General features: G+C 38.2%; 1 long non-coding RNA gene across 2 annotated transcripts; it reads left to right on the top strand.

Moving 5' to 3' along the window:
- The first annotated feature begins 11,722 nt into the window (after positions 1-11,722).
- LOC140178377 (uncharacterized) lies at positions 11,723-14,052 on the top strand. 2 transcript variants are annotated; one of them, XR_011871483.1, is made up of 3 exons: positions 11,723-12,213; positions 13,186-13,459; positions 13,657-14,052. It is a non-coding gene; the product is annotated as an uncharacterized lncRNA (long non-coding RNA). The 2 variants fall into 2 exon arrangements; XR_011871484.1 differs by having other exon boundaries at positions 11,760-12,213; positions 13,055-13,459.
- The last annotated feature ends 1,150 nt before the right edge of the window (positions 14,053-15,202 follow it).

Genomic DNA, 15,202 nt, shown 5'->3' on the forward strand with positions numbered 1-15,202 from the left:
GTAATTTCATCAATAGAAAAAGTATTTCGAGGACCATTCCTTAAAATAAAATATAAAATTGGATCTCTCTTCCCAAAGTGTATTGGAATAGCTATAAGAACATAGGGGATCTTAAAGAGGCAGGTATTCAAGTGAAAGTAAGCCAAACTGATGAATGGAAATGGCTTGACATTTCTTTCATTTCCAACTTGTTTAGAGGACAATTGATGCTTCCACAGATTGTGATTAATGACCTCACACGTTCTCTCTATCACAACTTGATTGCATATGAGATGTGTCCGAATTTTCTTCACCGATTCGAATTTTGCTTTTTTTTTTCGTTGATGGATTCCTTCATTGATGACGCCGAGGATGTGAAAGAGCTCAGAGAAGCTGGTGTCCTCCAAAACTCCCTTGGAAATGATGAAGAAGTGGCCAAATTCTTCAATGAACTAGGCCATGTAGTGCCAAGCAAAGATCTCACTACAATAATAAATATGGTAAAATCAAGCGGCAAATCCAAGAGCATTATGTAAACAAATGGAAGACTTGGTTGGCTCAATTATACAACACTTACTTCAATACCCCATGGTCTTACATTACCTTTTTTGCTGCTGTGTTTGCATTGGTTCTTGCTTTTCTTCAAACATTCTATACTTTAAATCCTACTAAGTGAAATTCGTATTAGTCTGATTAAGTATGTATGTTGGTCAGTACTAAGTATTAAGGTCAAAATATAAAGTGACATCCCACTACAAGAAAAAAGGCATGTCGGCACCCTTTTTTCTTGCCACGCTTTTAAAGCGTGCCCGAAAGTGGTTAATGGCCACGCTTTTGCGAGGGTGGCCACTGATTTGTGATTTGGCCACGCTTTTTTTGCCACGCTTTTATCGGCATGCTTTTACGAGGGTGGCCACTTATTTGAAATTTGGCCACGCTTTTTTACTGCCACGCTTGAAAAGCGTACCCATAGAGAGAAATTGGCACGCTTTTACGAGAGTGACCACTGATTTGATATTTGGCCATGCTTTTTTTGCCACGTTTGAAAAGCGTGGCCATAAAGGAAAACCGGCACGCTTGAAAAGCATGGCTATACCATGTTTATTTTGGCACCGTAAAAAAATGTGCCGATAGAGTTCCCTCCCCTAAAATTTAGTTTTCCACCTATTTTTCCCACACTTAACCTTTTTTTTCTAAGTTATCAAATTTTACCCTAAAAATAATAACAACAACACACACTAACTTACACACTAACTAAAAACAGTGAAACCCTAAAAATTTACTTTCAAACCCAAAAAGCTAAGGCGCCGTAGCTTCATCTTCACGATCGAACCCAGCCTTGGCGTCTGATAAACCCCAATTTGACGGTTTATCTTGTATTGAATTTAGAGTATTTTGATAACCTTTTCTCGCATTTAGCCTATGAATTGGCATGGTTTTGTAATCTCTCCCGTATTTGTGCCTAAGTGTAAAAACATGCTTTTAAGCCTCTAATTTGATAATTTTAATTCATCCTTGATTCCATAAGATGCCTTGATGTGTTTGCTAGTAATCTCAGGGTGAAATAGGCTAGGCATGGATCAAAGGAAGCAAGGAAGGAAGCATGCAAGTGGAGGGAAGCACAAAAAGCCAAAGAATTGATCTCGGCCAAGCACGCGTACGCACACAAGGCGCTCGCGCGCACATCACAGAATTAGCCAGGGACGCACACGCGTACCGTGCGCGCACGCGTCGTAGTCTACACGTGATTCTGTTATTGCAACACGTGCCTGGCGATTTTGGAAGGTTTCAGCAACCAACTTTGGCGCCAAAATGCGTATAAGAGCCAAGGATTGAAGGGGATTGACACACATTCACATCCATAGATTCATTTTTACAAGTTTTCTTAGATATTTTTAGTTAGTTACATTTGTAGAGAGAGAAACTCCAACCTCTCTCTAGGATTCATCTTCATTTTCTCAATTCTCAACCATTCTTTGGTGAGATCTATTGCAACTCTCACTTTACTTTGTTCATGTTGTAGATCATCTTCTCTAATCTCAATTAGTGTTTGTAATTGTTCAATTCTCATAGATCTTAGATTTAACTTTGTTGTTTTGGATTCTATTAATTCATTGAAGATCTCATTTTCATTGTTGATTCATTGTTGATTCTTGTTAATCTCTTGTGTTGAATCACTTTGATTCTAAACCTCTTCTCAATTTTACTATGTCTTTCATTCTTGCTCTCCAAGTGTTTGAGAAAATGCCAACTTTAGATATGGAGTAGCATCCCCTCACTTGGCCTAGTGGTTGAGTCATTGGAGACACTTGAATAATGGATGTCAATTGTTGATTAAGAATTGAGAATTGCTAATTGACTTGGAGTGCACTAAAGCTAGACTTTCCTAGGGTAAGACTAGGACTTGTGACTCAAGTTAGTTACTTTTACTTGAATTTCCTCTATAATTAGGGGGTTAACTAAGTGAAGCAACACTCCTTTGTTATCACAATTGAAGGAAGCTATAGTGATGGAACTTCCAATGTTCAACCTTGGCCAAGGCTTTTAATATTGATTGATTGTTGTTTTCTTTTGTTAGCACTTTTATGCCACACTCTTCAAGCCACAAAAGACCACTTAACCAATAGCATGCATCCTTGTAGCATTCCTAGGGAAGAACGACTCGGGACTAATACTCTCGGTTATAGATTGTAGAATTGTTTGATGGTGGATTTTGCGTCGGTTTAGACTATACTACGATTGATTACTTGATAATTTCTATACCAGCAAAAAATTCATTTATCAGCGTTGTTCATCCATCTTCAGCGTTCAGCCTCATCTTCTCAAACCTAGCCTTCGTCGTTCATCCATCTCCATCGTCATCTTCATCACTGCCCTTCATCGCACCCAGAAAATCCTAACCGCCATCATGCCATCATCTACGTCACTGTCGCCACCCTTCGCGCTCAAGATCGCAACCAGGTTCATCGTTGTGTTAGCCAGCTCGCCATTCCGCTTACTGTCCTTCTCGCCATTCTGGTCGTCGTGCTGCTCGCCTCTCTCTGTCGCGGTTCTGCTCGCCTCTCTGTCGTGGTTCTGCTCGCCGTGCTGCTCGAAGGTTAGTCCTCAGTTGTGCTCCATCTTCGTTTTTTTAAAATGCTCCATCTTGTTGTGCTGCTGTTTTAATTTGAAAAATAGACGATTATTGAATGTTTTCTGCTGTTTTATTGATTAGTGATGAGGTCTTGCTGTTTTAATTTGTAATGAAGAAAATCAGATGATTATTGAATAATGTTTTCTGCTGTTTTATTGAATTGATTAGTGGTTAGCTCTTGCTTTTTATTGAATGATTTCTACTGTTTTCTGCTGTTTTAACTGCATTCTATAATTATTGATGTTATTGTTCTTGGATTTGTGTTTTATTGAATTGATTAGTATTATATTTTATTTGAAAGATTAACTTATCAGTATTTCTATTTTTCTTTTTTTTTCTTTTTTTTATTTGAAAAAGGATTAGGCCACGCTTTTGAAGTGTAACGATAAGTCTTTAATTTTTGGCACGCTTTAAAAGCATAGCTGTATATCCATCTTTCGGCACGTTTTAAAAGTGTGGCTGTATATCCATCTTTGGGCACGCTTTAAAATCGTGGCTGTTTATCCATCTTTCGGCACGCTTTAAAAATGTGGCTACAGGGTTATACATACAGCCATGCTTTTAGGCGTGCCAATAGATAAAAGCATGGCAAAAAGTAAAGCGTACCAACAGATCAAGAAAAGCGTGCCGATAGATCAACCGGCACGCTGGCAGATGTGACCCTTTAAAAAGCGTGCCGATAGCTCAAAAAACGTGGCAAAAAACTATCAGCACGCTTTTTTGCTACTTTCGGTACACTTTAAAAGCGTGGCAAAAAGTTTATTTTCTTGTAATGTCCTCTCCACAATAAGTAAGGTTTGCACCGAATTGTAGTAGAAAAGAAGAAGAAAAATTTTGTTGTGATGTAAGGTTTTCTTTTCCTTTCTTTTTGTCCCTTTTTTTTGCATGGTATATTGTAAACTTGTAGTGCTATGGTGCTATTGAAGTATTGATTCGATCAAGTTATTTAAATAATCACATTAAATTTGTATAATAACTTTTTTTTAATTATTCACAACTTTTATTAAACCTTTCTCAAATTTAAAATTCAAAATGTGATGATTTGAATTTATCAATTCAGGGAGCCATTCACATGAAGTTGTCAAAAACAACTTTTTTTAAAGACACTTTATATCTACCAATTATCTATTGACACATTACATAGTGATTAGATTTGGTTTAACATGGTCGATTTTTAACCAAAATTAACAACCCGGATTGATTTATATAAACCGAACCAGGTAATGCTTAATTTTTTTTTAATTTGAAAACCGAGCAATGCGCAGTCGCGCACTCCTCCCTTCTCCCATTTCCATCTTCTTCTTCTTCTCACCTTTCCGCCACCTCTGCTCCGCCGGCAGCCACCACCGGACGGCCAGCCTCTTTTTCTCTCTCATCACCACCCAACCCCTCTTCTTTCGCTCTCTCTCTTTCCCTCTCACTCATCCAGTTCACCCATAACCGCCGCGGCAGCAGCATCGCCACCACCGCACGGCCGCCGTCCTTCACCATCAATCCCATTCGCTCTCTCTCTCTCTCATCCACTCGCCGCCACTCACTCCCTCCCTCTGTTCGCTTGCATAACCGCAGCCGCCGCCATATTCACCGCCACCGTCCACGGCGGCGCCTCTCATTGATTCTGCTGTCCCTGCCCCAATCCCAATTCCCCTTTCCATTCTCGGTTCTTCCCCGCTCCCAGGTTCCTGCTCCAATTTCTGTTCTCTTTAATTGTTCATTTCTGTTAGTTACGGTAATTTTCTGTTAGTTAGTCTGAATTCAAATGTTGTATGTTAGGATTAGTTAGAAATAATTGCGGTTAGGTAGCTAGGGCTGGATAGAGGATTCTAGGCCTGATAAGTGCTCCGTTTGTGTTCATATTCTGTTTGATCACCTGTCTGATGAGTGCTAATTTTAAGTTGCTCTGTATGCAATCTGTGTTACCTGGATGCTATTTCGTTGCCACTGTGATTAATTGATATTGTAATGATGCTATTTGTGCTATTTTACTACCCGGGAACGTCTGATTTTAAGCCGAGATGCTGCCCAATTTTCAAGAAATTTAATTTCATTTTGGTTTCTATTACGAATTTCGGCTAATTCTCGTTATTTTCGACTTCCGGGATTTGTATTAAACATTGTAAACATGATTTGTGTGCTTGAAAGGTTCATCTCTCATCATACTACTAATTTCTAATTCCACTTTTCTAAATCACTGACTTCTTTACTTACCAACTTCACTTTTCCTTGCACTTTAACCCTTTTAACCATTCTTTTGAGTCATGATGATGAACATGCCTATTCCTTAAGAATTGTGCACATTGTTTGAAACATTGAATTCTTGGTTTATGGCTATGTTTTCTGTCTTACCTGCTGTCCATGTTTCAGGTTTAATTCACATCATGTTCGCTTGCCATCTATTTTACATCCTGAACATGTTTTACTTGCTTCGTGCTAAGTGCCTAATTGCCTATATTCGATTCTATTTTTCAGGATGTCGGATAAAGGGAAAGGAAAAGCATCATCTTCCAAAAAGAGGAAGAAAACACCAAACCCCACTTTTGCCTCACTACTTGCCTATGCTCAAAACCCTCTAAATGACCTAGACAAAGCAAACCAATTACTACCGGCTCAGGATACGGTCAAATTCCCCAATCTCTATTGTGAACTCAGATTCCCAAGCTACAATTCAAAGAATTTGAATACTGAGAAGAAGCTGGTTATTCCATCAGATTTGACCGACATCATCCACCAGCGTATTGACCGGATGGGTTTGGCTTTTCTGGATAGGGACTTGAGCCGGGTGAACCGATCTTGGGTGCAGGAGTTCTACTGCAATTTCTTCCGCCATACCCTTGATTCGGTACTTGTTAGGGGGATTAAGGTACCCATCACAGAGCAGGCCATAGAGGATGCCCTTACTTGCCGGCCCAAGAACAGTGACACTGATGCATTCATGCAGGCCGAGATAGACCTTCATTGCATGACCTTTGATTTTGAGGCATTGAGAGCAGTGGTAGCTACTCCGGATGCTCCTTGGGTTATGGATGCCGATAACACGGCACCCAAGGGGATGCACTTTAGTTATCTGAGCCGAGAGGCCAAGACTTGGCAACAGATCTTCGCTCATTACGTCATGCCTACGACTCACTTCACAGAGATCCCAGTTGCTATGTTGATCTTGATCAGCTGTGTGATGGAGGGGAAAGAGGTTTATTACCCCCAGCTGATCAGGCGGTTCATGTGGAGAGCCCACATCCGAGGTCTCTTTCCTTTTCCAGTCTTGGTCACTCAGATGATTCAGCGGGCCGGAGTTCCGTGGCACCAGGAGGATGTATCACCACCTCCACCGCTCCCTCAGAAGGAGCCAGTTACTATTCCATGGGGCTCCTGGATGCACGAGAAGCCTGCCTCGCACCGCCGATCTCGAGCCAGAGCAGCGGTTGAGGGAGCTGGACCCTCTTCATCATCCGCCCCTGCAGGAGCATCTACCGCCGCCGCACCTCAGCCGATTTACTTCTTAGTTCAGCGTCTCTTCTGGTACATGGAGCACAGCAAGCGCCAGATCATGCGTCGCCTGGATCGGATTGACCAGATGTTTGTGGCTCAGGGCCTTGAGCTGCCCCCTCTACCAGAGTCTTCCGGTTCCGATGAGGAGACCCATGAGGAGGAGCATGCAGATTTACAGACTGAGGGTATTCATGTGGATGAGCCAGCACATATGGAGGCACCACCTCAGACGCAGGAGTCTCAGCCGGTACCACAGCCACAGCCAGAGCCTATCGGTGTACCTATCCCTGATCCTCAGGATTAGCATCGAGGACGATGCTTGATCTTAAGTGTGGGGAGGTAGCCGGTGGCATCATTAGATACCGGTGAACATTTTGGCCACTTTTCTAGCTATCTTACTTTGCATATCCTTTGTATGTATTTGATGTATTTTGAGTTTATTTTGGATACCTTTACTGCTTATTTTGGATTTTAGATATTTTGATGCTTTTGGATATTTTTAGATGTTTTGGATGATAGATTCTATACTTTAGTTGGATTTCTCTTTATAAATTTTTGCATATCTTTCTTTTTAAGTTTGTGGTTGTGATTAGAAATCACACTTTGAATTGCAAACACTTAGTCACCCTTTTTGCATAAGAAATTGGTTTTAAGCGGAAAAGGAAAGGGTGAACTGAGGGAATTTTTGAATTTTTCAATCACAATAATGCTTAGTCAAATATTGAGATTTTTCAGGAAATTTAACTATAGGGCATCAACCCAATTGATTGAAAGAAAATTTTTAGTGGAACTTGCTTGAATTCATACTTTGTGAAGCATGTATGGAACTAAGAACACAAGCTTGTGAGACTTGAGCCTATTGATGTGGTTACATTTTATAACCACTTATTTTCCATTCTTGTGTGAAATTGCTCTCTTTCTATGATTGTGATCCTTGATTTGCTTGATTCTATATGTCCATTTATTTCTTGTATTTGTGCATTTGTATGATTGAGGCCATTGTTTCATTAGCCCACTTATCCAAATAGCCAACCCTTTACTCTCCATTGTTAGCCAATTTTGAGCCTATGCTTAACCAACTTATTCTTATTTTAGCACATTACAAGCCCAAGGCGGAAAACCAATGAAAGTCCTTGTTTGGATCTTTGATTAGTCTAGGCTAGTGAGAGTTTTTATTATTCAAAGTTGGTGAGACTTGGAAACATTGGATGGGATAAAAAGGGGTAGTACACTTTCATGTTTAGGAATTGGGTACATATTCATGTATTGATTAAATGTATAGACCTTATGCATTGATGTTCTTGTATATAGTTTGAAAAAAAAAGAAAAAAAAAGAAATGAAAAGAAAAAAAAAAGAAAAAAAGGAAGAAATAAAAGTGAAAATGAGAAAAACAAAAGAAAAAGGAAAGAAAAGAAAAGAAAAAAATTGTATATAGAAAAAGAAAGAAAAATAATAAAGAGGGGACAAAATGCCCCAAAGTGAAGTCAATAAAAAGGAATCAATGCATAGGTGTTATGAATCAAATAAGAATGCATGAGTATGTAAGAAAAAGTGAAGAATGGGTAGTTAGAGTAGTTTGAATTTGTATAGGTCATTATGTAGGTTAGGTGGGAAAGTCTATACTAATCCAAGATCCAAACTCTAGTCCACTTAACCATAAATGAACCTACCTTGACCCTAACCCCATTACAACCTAAATGAAAGACCTCATGATGAATGTATGCATGCATTGAATAAGTGTAGATTGTTAGAAGAAAATCAAATTTTGGGAAGCTTGAATAGAAGAGAATTGAGTGAATTAACCCTTAAACACTTGAGTGAATAGAGCGGATACACATCCGGTGAGGGTTCAAAAGTTCAATTACATGTATTCACCCATATTATCTATAATCTTGCAAGTTTGAACTCTTTTTGATAATTCAATACAATTGTGGTTTGGACTTAACTCCTATTGCCCTAACTATTGTGCTTACACATGTTCTCTTGGGAATTGATTTGTTTGAACTAAGCATTTGCATTTACCCTAGGTACTTGCATGTAGATAGGACTCATATAGTTTAGTTGTATTCAATAAATGTCACACCCTTTAGTTCCTTTTTATTTTAGCATGAGGACATGCTAAGGCTTAAGTGTGGGGAGGTTGATAAACCCCAATTTGACGGTTTATCTTGTATTGAATTTAGAGTATTTTGATAACCTTTTCTCGCATTTAGCCTATGAATTGGCATGGTTTTGTAATCTCTCCCGTATTTGTGCCTAAGTGTAAAAACATGCTTTTAAGCCTCTAATTTGATAATTTTAATTCATCCTTGATTCCATAAGATGCCTTGATGTGTTTGCTAGTAATCTCAGGGTGAAATAGGCTAGGCATGGATCAAAGGAAGCAAGGAAGGAAGCATGCAAGTGGAGGGAAGCACAAAAAGCCAAAGAATTGATCTCGGCCAAGCACGCGTATGCGCACAAGGCGCTCGCGCGCACATCGCAGAATTAGCCAGGGACGCGCACGCGTACCGTGCGCGCACGCGTCGTAGTCCGCACGTGATTCTGTTATTGCAACACGTGCCTGGCAATTTTGGAAGGTTTCAGCAACCAACTTTGGCGCCAAAATGCATATAAGAGCCAAGGATTGAAGGGGATTGACACACATTCACATCCATAGATTCATTTTTACAAGTTTTCTTAGATATTTTTAGTTAGTTACATTTGTAGAGAGAGAAACTCCAACCTCTCTCTAGGATTCATCTTCATTTTCTCAATTCTCAACCATTCCTTGGTGAGATCTATTGCAACTCTCACTTTACTTTGTTCATGTTGTAGATCATCTTCTCTAATCTCAATTAGTGTTTGTAATTGTTCAATTCTCATAGATCTTAGATTTAACTTTGTTGTTTTGGATTCTATTAATTCATTGAAGATCTCATTTTCATTGTTGATTCATTGTTGATTCTTGTTAATCTCTTGTGTTGAATCACTTTGATTCTAAACCTCTTCTCAATTTTACTATGTCTTTCATTCTTGCTCTCCAAGTGTTTGAGAAAATGCCAACTTTAGATATGGAGTAGCATCCCCTCACTTGGCCTAGTGGTTGAGTCATTGGAGACACTTGAATAATGGATGTCAATTGTTGATTAAGAATTGAGAATTGCTAATTGACTTGGAGTGCACTAAAGCTAGACTTCCCTAGGGTAAGACTAGGACTTGTGACTCAAGTTAGTTACTTTTACTTGACTTTCCTCTATAATTAGGGGGTTAACTAAGTGAAGCAACACTCCTTTGTTATCACAATTGAAGGAAGCTATAGTGATGGAACTTCCAATGTTCAACCTTGGCCAAGGCTTTTAATATTGATTGATTGTTGTTTTCTTTTGTTAGCACTTTTATGCCACACTCTTCAAGCCACAAAAGACCACTTAACCAATAGCATGCATCCTTGTAGCATTCCTAGGGAAGAACGACTCGGGACTAATACTCTCGGTTATAGATTGTAGAATTGTTTGATGATGGATTTTGCGTCGGTTTAGACTATACTACGATTGATTACTTGATAATTTCTATACCGGCAAAAAATTCATTTATCAGCGTCGTTCATCCATCTTCAGCGTTCAGCCTCATCTTCTCAAACCGAGCCTTCGACGTTCATCCATCTCCATCGTCATCTTCATCACTGCCCTTCATCGCACCCAGAAAATCCTAACCGCCATCATGCCGTCATCTACCTCACTGTCGCCACCCTTCGCGCTCAAGATCGCAACCAGGTTCATCGTTGTGTTAGCCAGCTCGCCATTCCGCTTACTGTCCTTCTCGCCATTCTGGTCGTCGTGCTGCTCGCCTCTCTCTGTCGCGGTTCTGCTCGCCTCTCTGTCGTGGTTCTGCTCGCCGTGCTGCTCGAAGGTTAGTCCTCAGTTGTGCTCCATCTTCGTTTTTTTAAAATGCTCCATCTTGTTGTGCTGCTGTTTTAATTTGAAAAATAGACGATTATTGAATGTTTTCTGCTGTTTTATTGATTAGTGATGAGGTCTTGCTGTTTTAATTTGTAATGAAGAAAATCGGATGATTATTGAATAATGTTTTCTGCTGTTTTATTGAATTGATTAGTGGTTAGCTCTTGCTTTTTATTGAATGATTTCTACTGTTTTCTGCTGTTTTAACTGCATTCTATAATTATTGATGTTATTGTTCTTGGATTTGTGTTTTATTGAATTGATTAGTATTATATTTTATTTGAAAGATTAACTTATCAGTATTTCTATTTTTCTTTTTTTTCTTTTTTTTTATTTGAAAAAGGATTAGGCCACGCTTTTGAAGTGTAACGATAAGTCTTTAATTTTTGGCACGCTTTAAAAGCATAGCTGTATATCCATCTTTCGGCACGTTTTAAAAGTGTGGCTGTATATCCATCTTTGGGCACGCTTTAAAAGCGTGGCTGTATATCCATCTTTCGGCACGCTTTAAAAATGTGGCTACAGGGTTATACATACAGCCATGCTTTTAGGCGTGCCAATAGATAAAAGCATGGCAAAAAGTAAAGCGTACCAACAGATCAAGAAAAGCGTGTCGATAGATCAACCGGCACGCTGGCAGATGTGACCCTTTCAAAAGCGTGCCGATAGCTCAAAAAACGTGGCAAAAAGCTATCAGCACGCTTTTTTGCTACTTTCGGTACACTTTAAAAACGTGGCAAAAAGTTTATTTTCTTGTAATGTCCTCTCCACAATAAGTAAGGTTTGCACCGAATTGTAGTAGAAAAGAAGAAGAAAAATTTTGTTGTGATGTAAGGTTTTCTTTTCCTTTCTTTTTGTCCCTTTTTTTTTTGCATGGTATATTGTAAACTTATAGTGCTATGGTGCTATTGAAGTATTGATTCGATCAAGTTATTTAAATAATCACATTAAATTTGTATAATAACTTTTTTTTAATTATTCACAACTTTTATTAAACTTCTCTCAAATTTAAAATTCAAAATGTGATGATTTGAATTTATCAATTCAGGGAGCCATTCACATGAAGTTGTCAAAAACAACTTTTTTTAAAGACACTTTATATCTACCAATTATCTATTGACACATTACATAGTGATTAGATTTGGTTTAACATGGTCGATTTTTAACCAAAATTAACAACCCGGATTGATTTATATAAACCGAACCAGGTCATGCTTAATTTTTTTTAATTTGAAAACCTTATCCCCTTTCTCTTTTGTCCCTCTCTCACACTAAACTCGAGCTCTCATCTCTCTCACTGGAATTTGGCTCACTGGCTCTGGCACTCAAGCTCTCTCTCGCTCTTGTCTCCGGCCTCTCTCACTGTCTCGGGTCTCGCACTCAAGTTCGTTGTCGCTCTTTGGGTCGTTAGTCACCACCATCTAGAACTCAGTCTCCCTCGTTGTCGCCGCCAGTAGAAGCAGCAGGTCCCGAAACTGGTCGTTGTTGTCGCTCCCTATCTCGTCACCGTCTCACACTCAGTCTCGCGCCTTCGTTGCGCTCGTTGTCGCCGGCTACAGAATCCCTAGGTCCCGGAGGTGGTCGTCGCTGTTGTCTTCTTACTTCGATTCTCACTGTCAGCTTCCTTCTTACCAATAGCCAGCTTCGTGCAACAAGAAGCTGGTTCTAATTTGGTGAGTTCCAACTCCCCTATTCTTTAGAAATTTTTTATTGTAATATTTTAGATATTTTTGTTTATTCTTTGGGTTTTTGATGTTTTGTTAGAGGATTTTGTTTTGTTTTTTTTTTTTCATGTGCTGTTAGGATTAGCTATTTCAAGGATCTGAATTGAAAAATTATTTTACTCGTATTCTTGAGGATGATCTGAAGGTGATGTCTATGTCCCTATTCTATAGGTAGGCAGTGATATTTTTATTGATTTTGTTATTGTCACAATGAAAATAGTAACTAAATATTATGTTTTTTTCTTTCATACCTGTTCATATTGTCTATTCTTTTCTCATTCAAGTCTTCATACTGGATCACTGTTTAATTATGTCATGTAGAGGTTTAGTGTCTATTAAGCTAGTTTGTAAAACTGCTTTAAAAGAGAAACAATGCAATGATTTTGCAAGTAGGTTTAGGGAAGTTTGTTACTTATTATTTTGTTCCCGTCATAGGTGATTTACAACGTATCATTGTTGTTAAGTTAATGTACCTGAAGATATGTTAAGCCAATTTGTTTCTGTAAACAAGTATCAAGTCCGATGTATGTATTACAATAGAAAATTAACTCTCTTGATAATTTCTAATTTTAAAATTCTATAAATTTATCAATTTATATTTTAAATTAGTCAAATGCTACTTTTTCAATTGATATATTCTTTGGCTTATCAATCTAGGATTTTTGATAGTAGATTATCAATGTTGATATGTCTACTCTCTTTATAATAGATGTTATTTTGACATTAGTATTTTCTTAATAATCAAATACGCAATTTCTTAACTGAGTGTTGTGCCGAATGAGCGAAGCAGCTTCCAATAAGTAACATTAACCTAGGAATCCCCAACCTGGCTGCAGCATCTACAGTCCAAGGGTAGAACATGTCAGTGACAATGCAATCTGCCTCTAGTTTCTCAAACAATTTCTCAATCTCCTTTTCCAGCTGATTCAGTCCCTTTGCAATTTCGGAAAACATGTCCGGTGCCATATCGGTGTTGAATGTTTCTACACCAACAGGAAGACCGACTTCTGTAGCCGGGAACTTAACGATGTGAGTTCTGATTAAACGACCGAGCGAGGAGTCGCGGCCGACGGAGCTCTGGAACAATGAGGCGGTTATTGGGGGTGGCTATTATGGTAACATCGACCTCGTGCATAGCGAAGAGTCTGGCTATGTATGTCTACCATTGATATGATGTGGCTTGTTGATGTGAATGGTAAGAACATAACTTTTATCTTAGTATGAACTTCTTCATTTGCAGATTCCATAGAATCGGTAATAAATTAAAGTTCATTATTCAAATTTAAGTTGTTGCTTGAATTTATTGGAAAGATATCATATTTTTCGTAAGAAAAAAATGTGTATACATCTTGGTAGTTGTGCTTATTTTGATTGATTATGAATTATATATAGGCTATCATCAAGCCTCGGTATGTTGACCACATTCTAAAAGCAAGGCAAGGGAATATGGGGCAGGTGCTTGATCAGAAACATGAGAGATAAGAAGACAGAGCTTTGTGCTGATCTAGAGCTTAACCAGGTTATAAATCATAATGTTGGTGATCTTTCTGGTAGAGAGTTCTGAAGGTTTGTCATTACAGTTGTTGCCATCCAAAATGCAGAGATATATATGTTTGATGAACCCTTTAGTTACCTTGTTGTGAAGCAGAGACTGAAATCTTGTTTTATCTGCTTGAAATCTTGTTTGTGTCACTTTTTCTTATTTTTCTTTTTTTTTGGTTTTATCTAAGCGACTTTCTCCATGTACATTAATTAATATTTATCACACTAAAGTATACTTTTTCGAGAGACTCTAGAGAAGGCGGTTTCTATTTGAATTACTAGAGTCAAAGAGTAACATATCTTAAAAAAATCATATAGTATAAAAATGTGACTTTGATAATGTATTTATTACAGATTAATTATAAAAAGATTAGAGAGACATATGCTTTGAGCATCACCAAAAATATTAGTGTCCTTGTGAAAACATAGAAATAGCAAAGTTTCAATCCTTTGGAAAACAAAGAAATTCGAAAAAGAAATAAAATTATTTAGACGGTGAAGGAGCAACGAGGAAGATCAGTCTGGGATCTGCTGTTTCTGTTGCCGGCAGAGCACCTGAGTTTGAAACGGTGGTGACTTATGATCCAGAGAGCGACGACGAGCTTGAGTGCGAGACCGGAGACAGTGAAAGAGGTCGGAGACGAGAGTGGAAGAGAGCTTGAGTGCCAGAGCCAGCGAGCCAAATTCTAGTGAGAGACGGACAAAAGAGGAAGGGGATAAGGTTTTCGAATTAAAAAAAAATTAAGCATGTCCCAGTTCGGTTTATATAAACCGATCCGGGTCGTTGATTTTGGTAAAAAACCGACCATATTAAACCAGATCTAATCATTATGCTATGTGAAGGAACATTCACTTCTATATGAACCAAAACACAAAGTAATTGAACCAATTCTCTCTTTTCTCTTCTTCTCTCTTTTCTCACTCACGTGAAGTAAAAGAAAAACAAGAAAATAGAAGTATGAGTAGAATTCAAATAAAAAAAGAAAAAGTGTACCAAAATCAAGCAAGTTAAAAGCTAGGGTTCACAAGTTAAGATCAAATCAAAAGGTGAATTAAAAAATGAGTTTGTCTCAGATAGAATTGGGTTAAATTTTAAGAAAATTGGTATTTATAATCTTGTTAAAGATAATGAAAATTTTACCACTGTTATGAGAAAATTTGATGTAGGTCATATTGCACATGGTTCTGAACCAAAATGCATGGATATGTGATTTTTTCTTCTTTGATAAGAGACAAAATAAAAATATCTCCTATTTTATCTCTTTCTCAGAAGTCACATCTATCCAAAAACAAAGAATTGTTCTGTTCTTAAACGCATGACGCATAAGAAACAAAATAAAATTATCTCTTGAATTTTTATTTAGTAGACTAAACAGCAACTAAGTTCTTATTTCAG

Source organism: Arachis hypogaea, chromosome 2 (genome assembly GCF_003086295.3).
Source record: "Arachis hypogaea cultivar Tifrunner chromosome 2, arahy.Tifrunner.gnm2.J5K5, whole genome shotgun sequence".
Classification (NCBI taxonomy): Eukaryota; Viridiplantae; Streptophyta; class Magnoliopsida; order Fabales; family Fabaceae; genus Arachis; species Arachis hypogaea.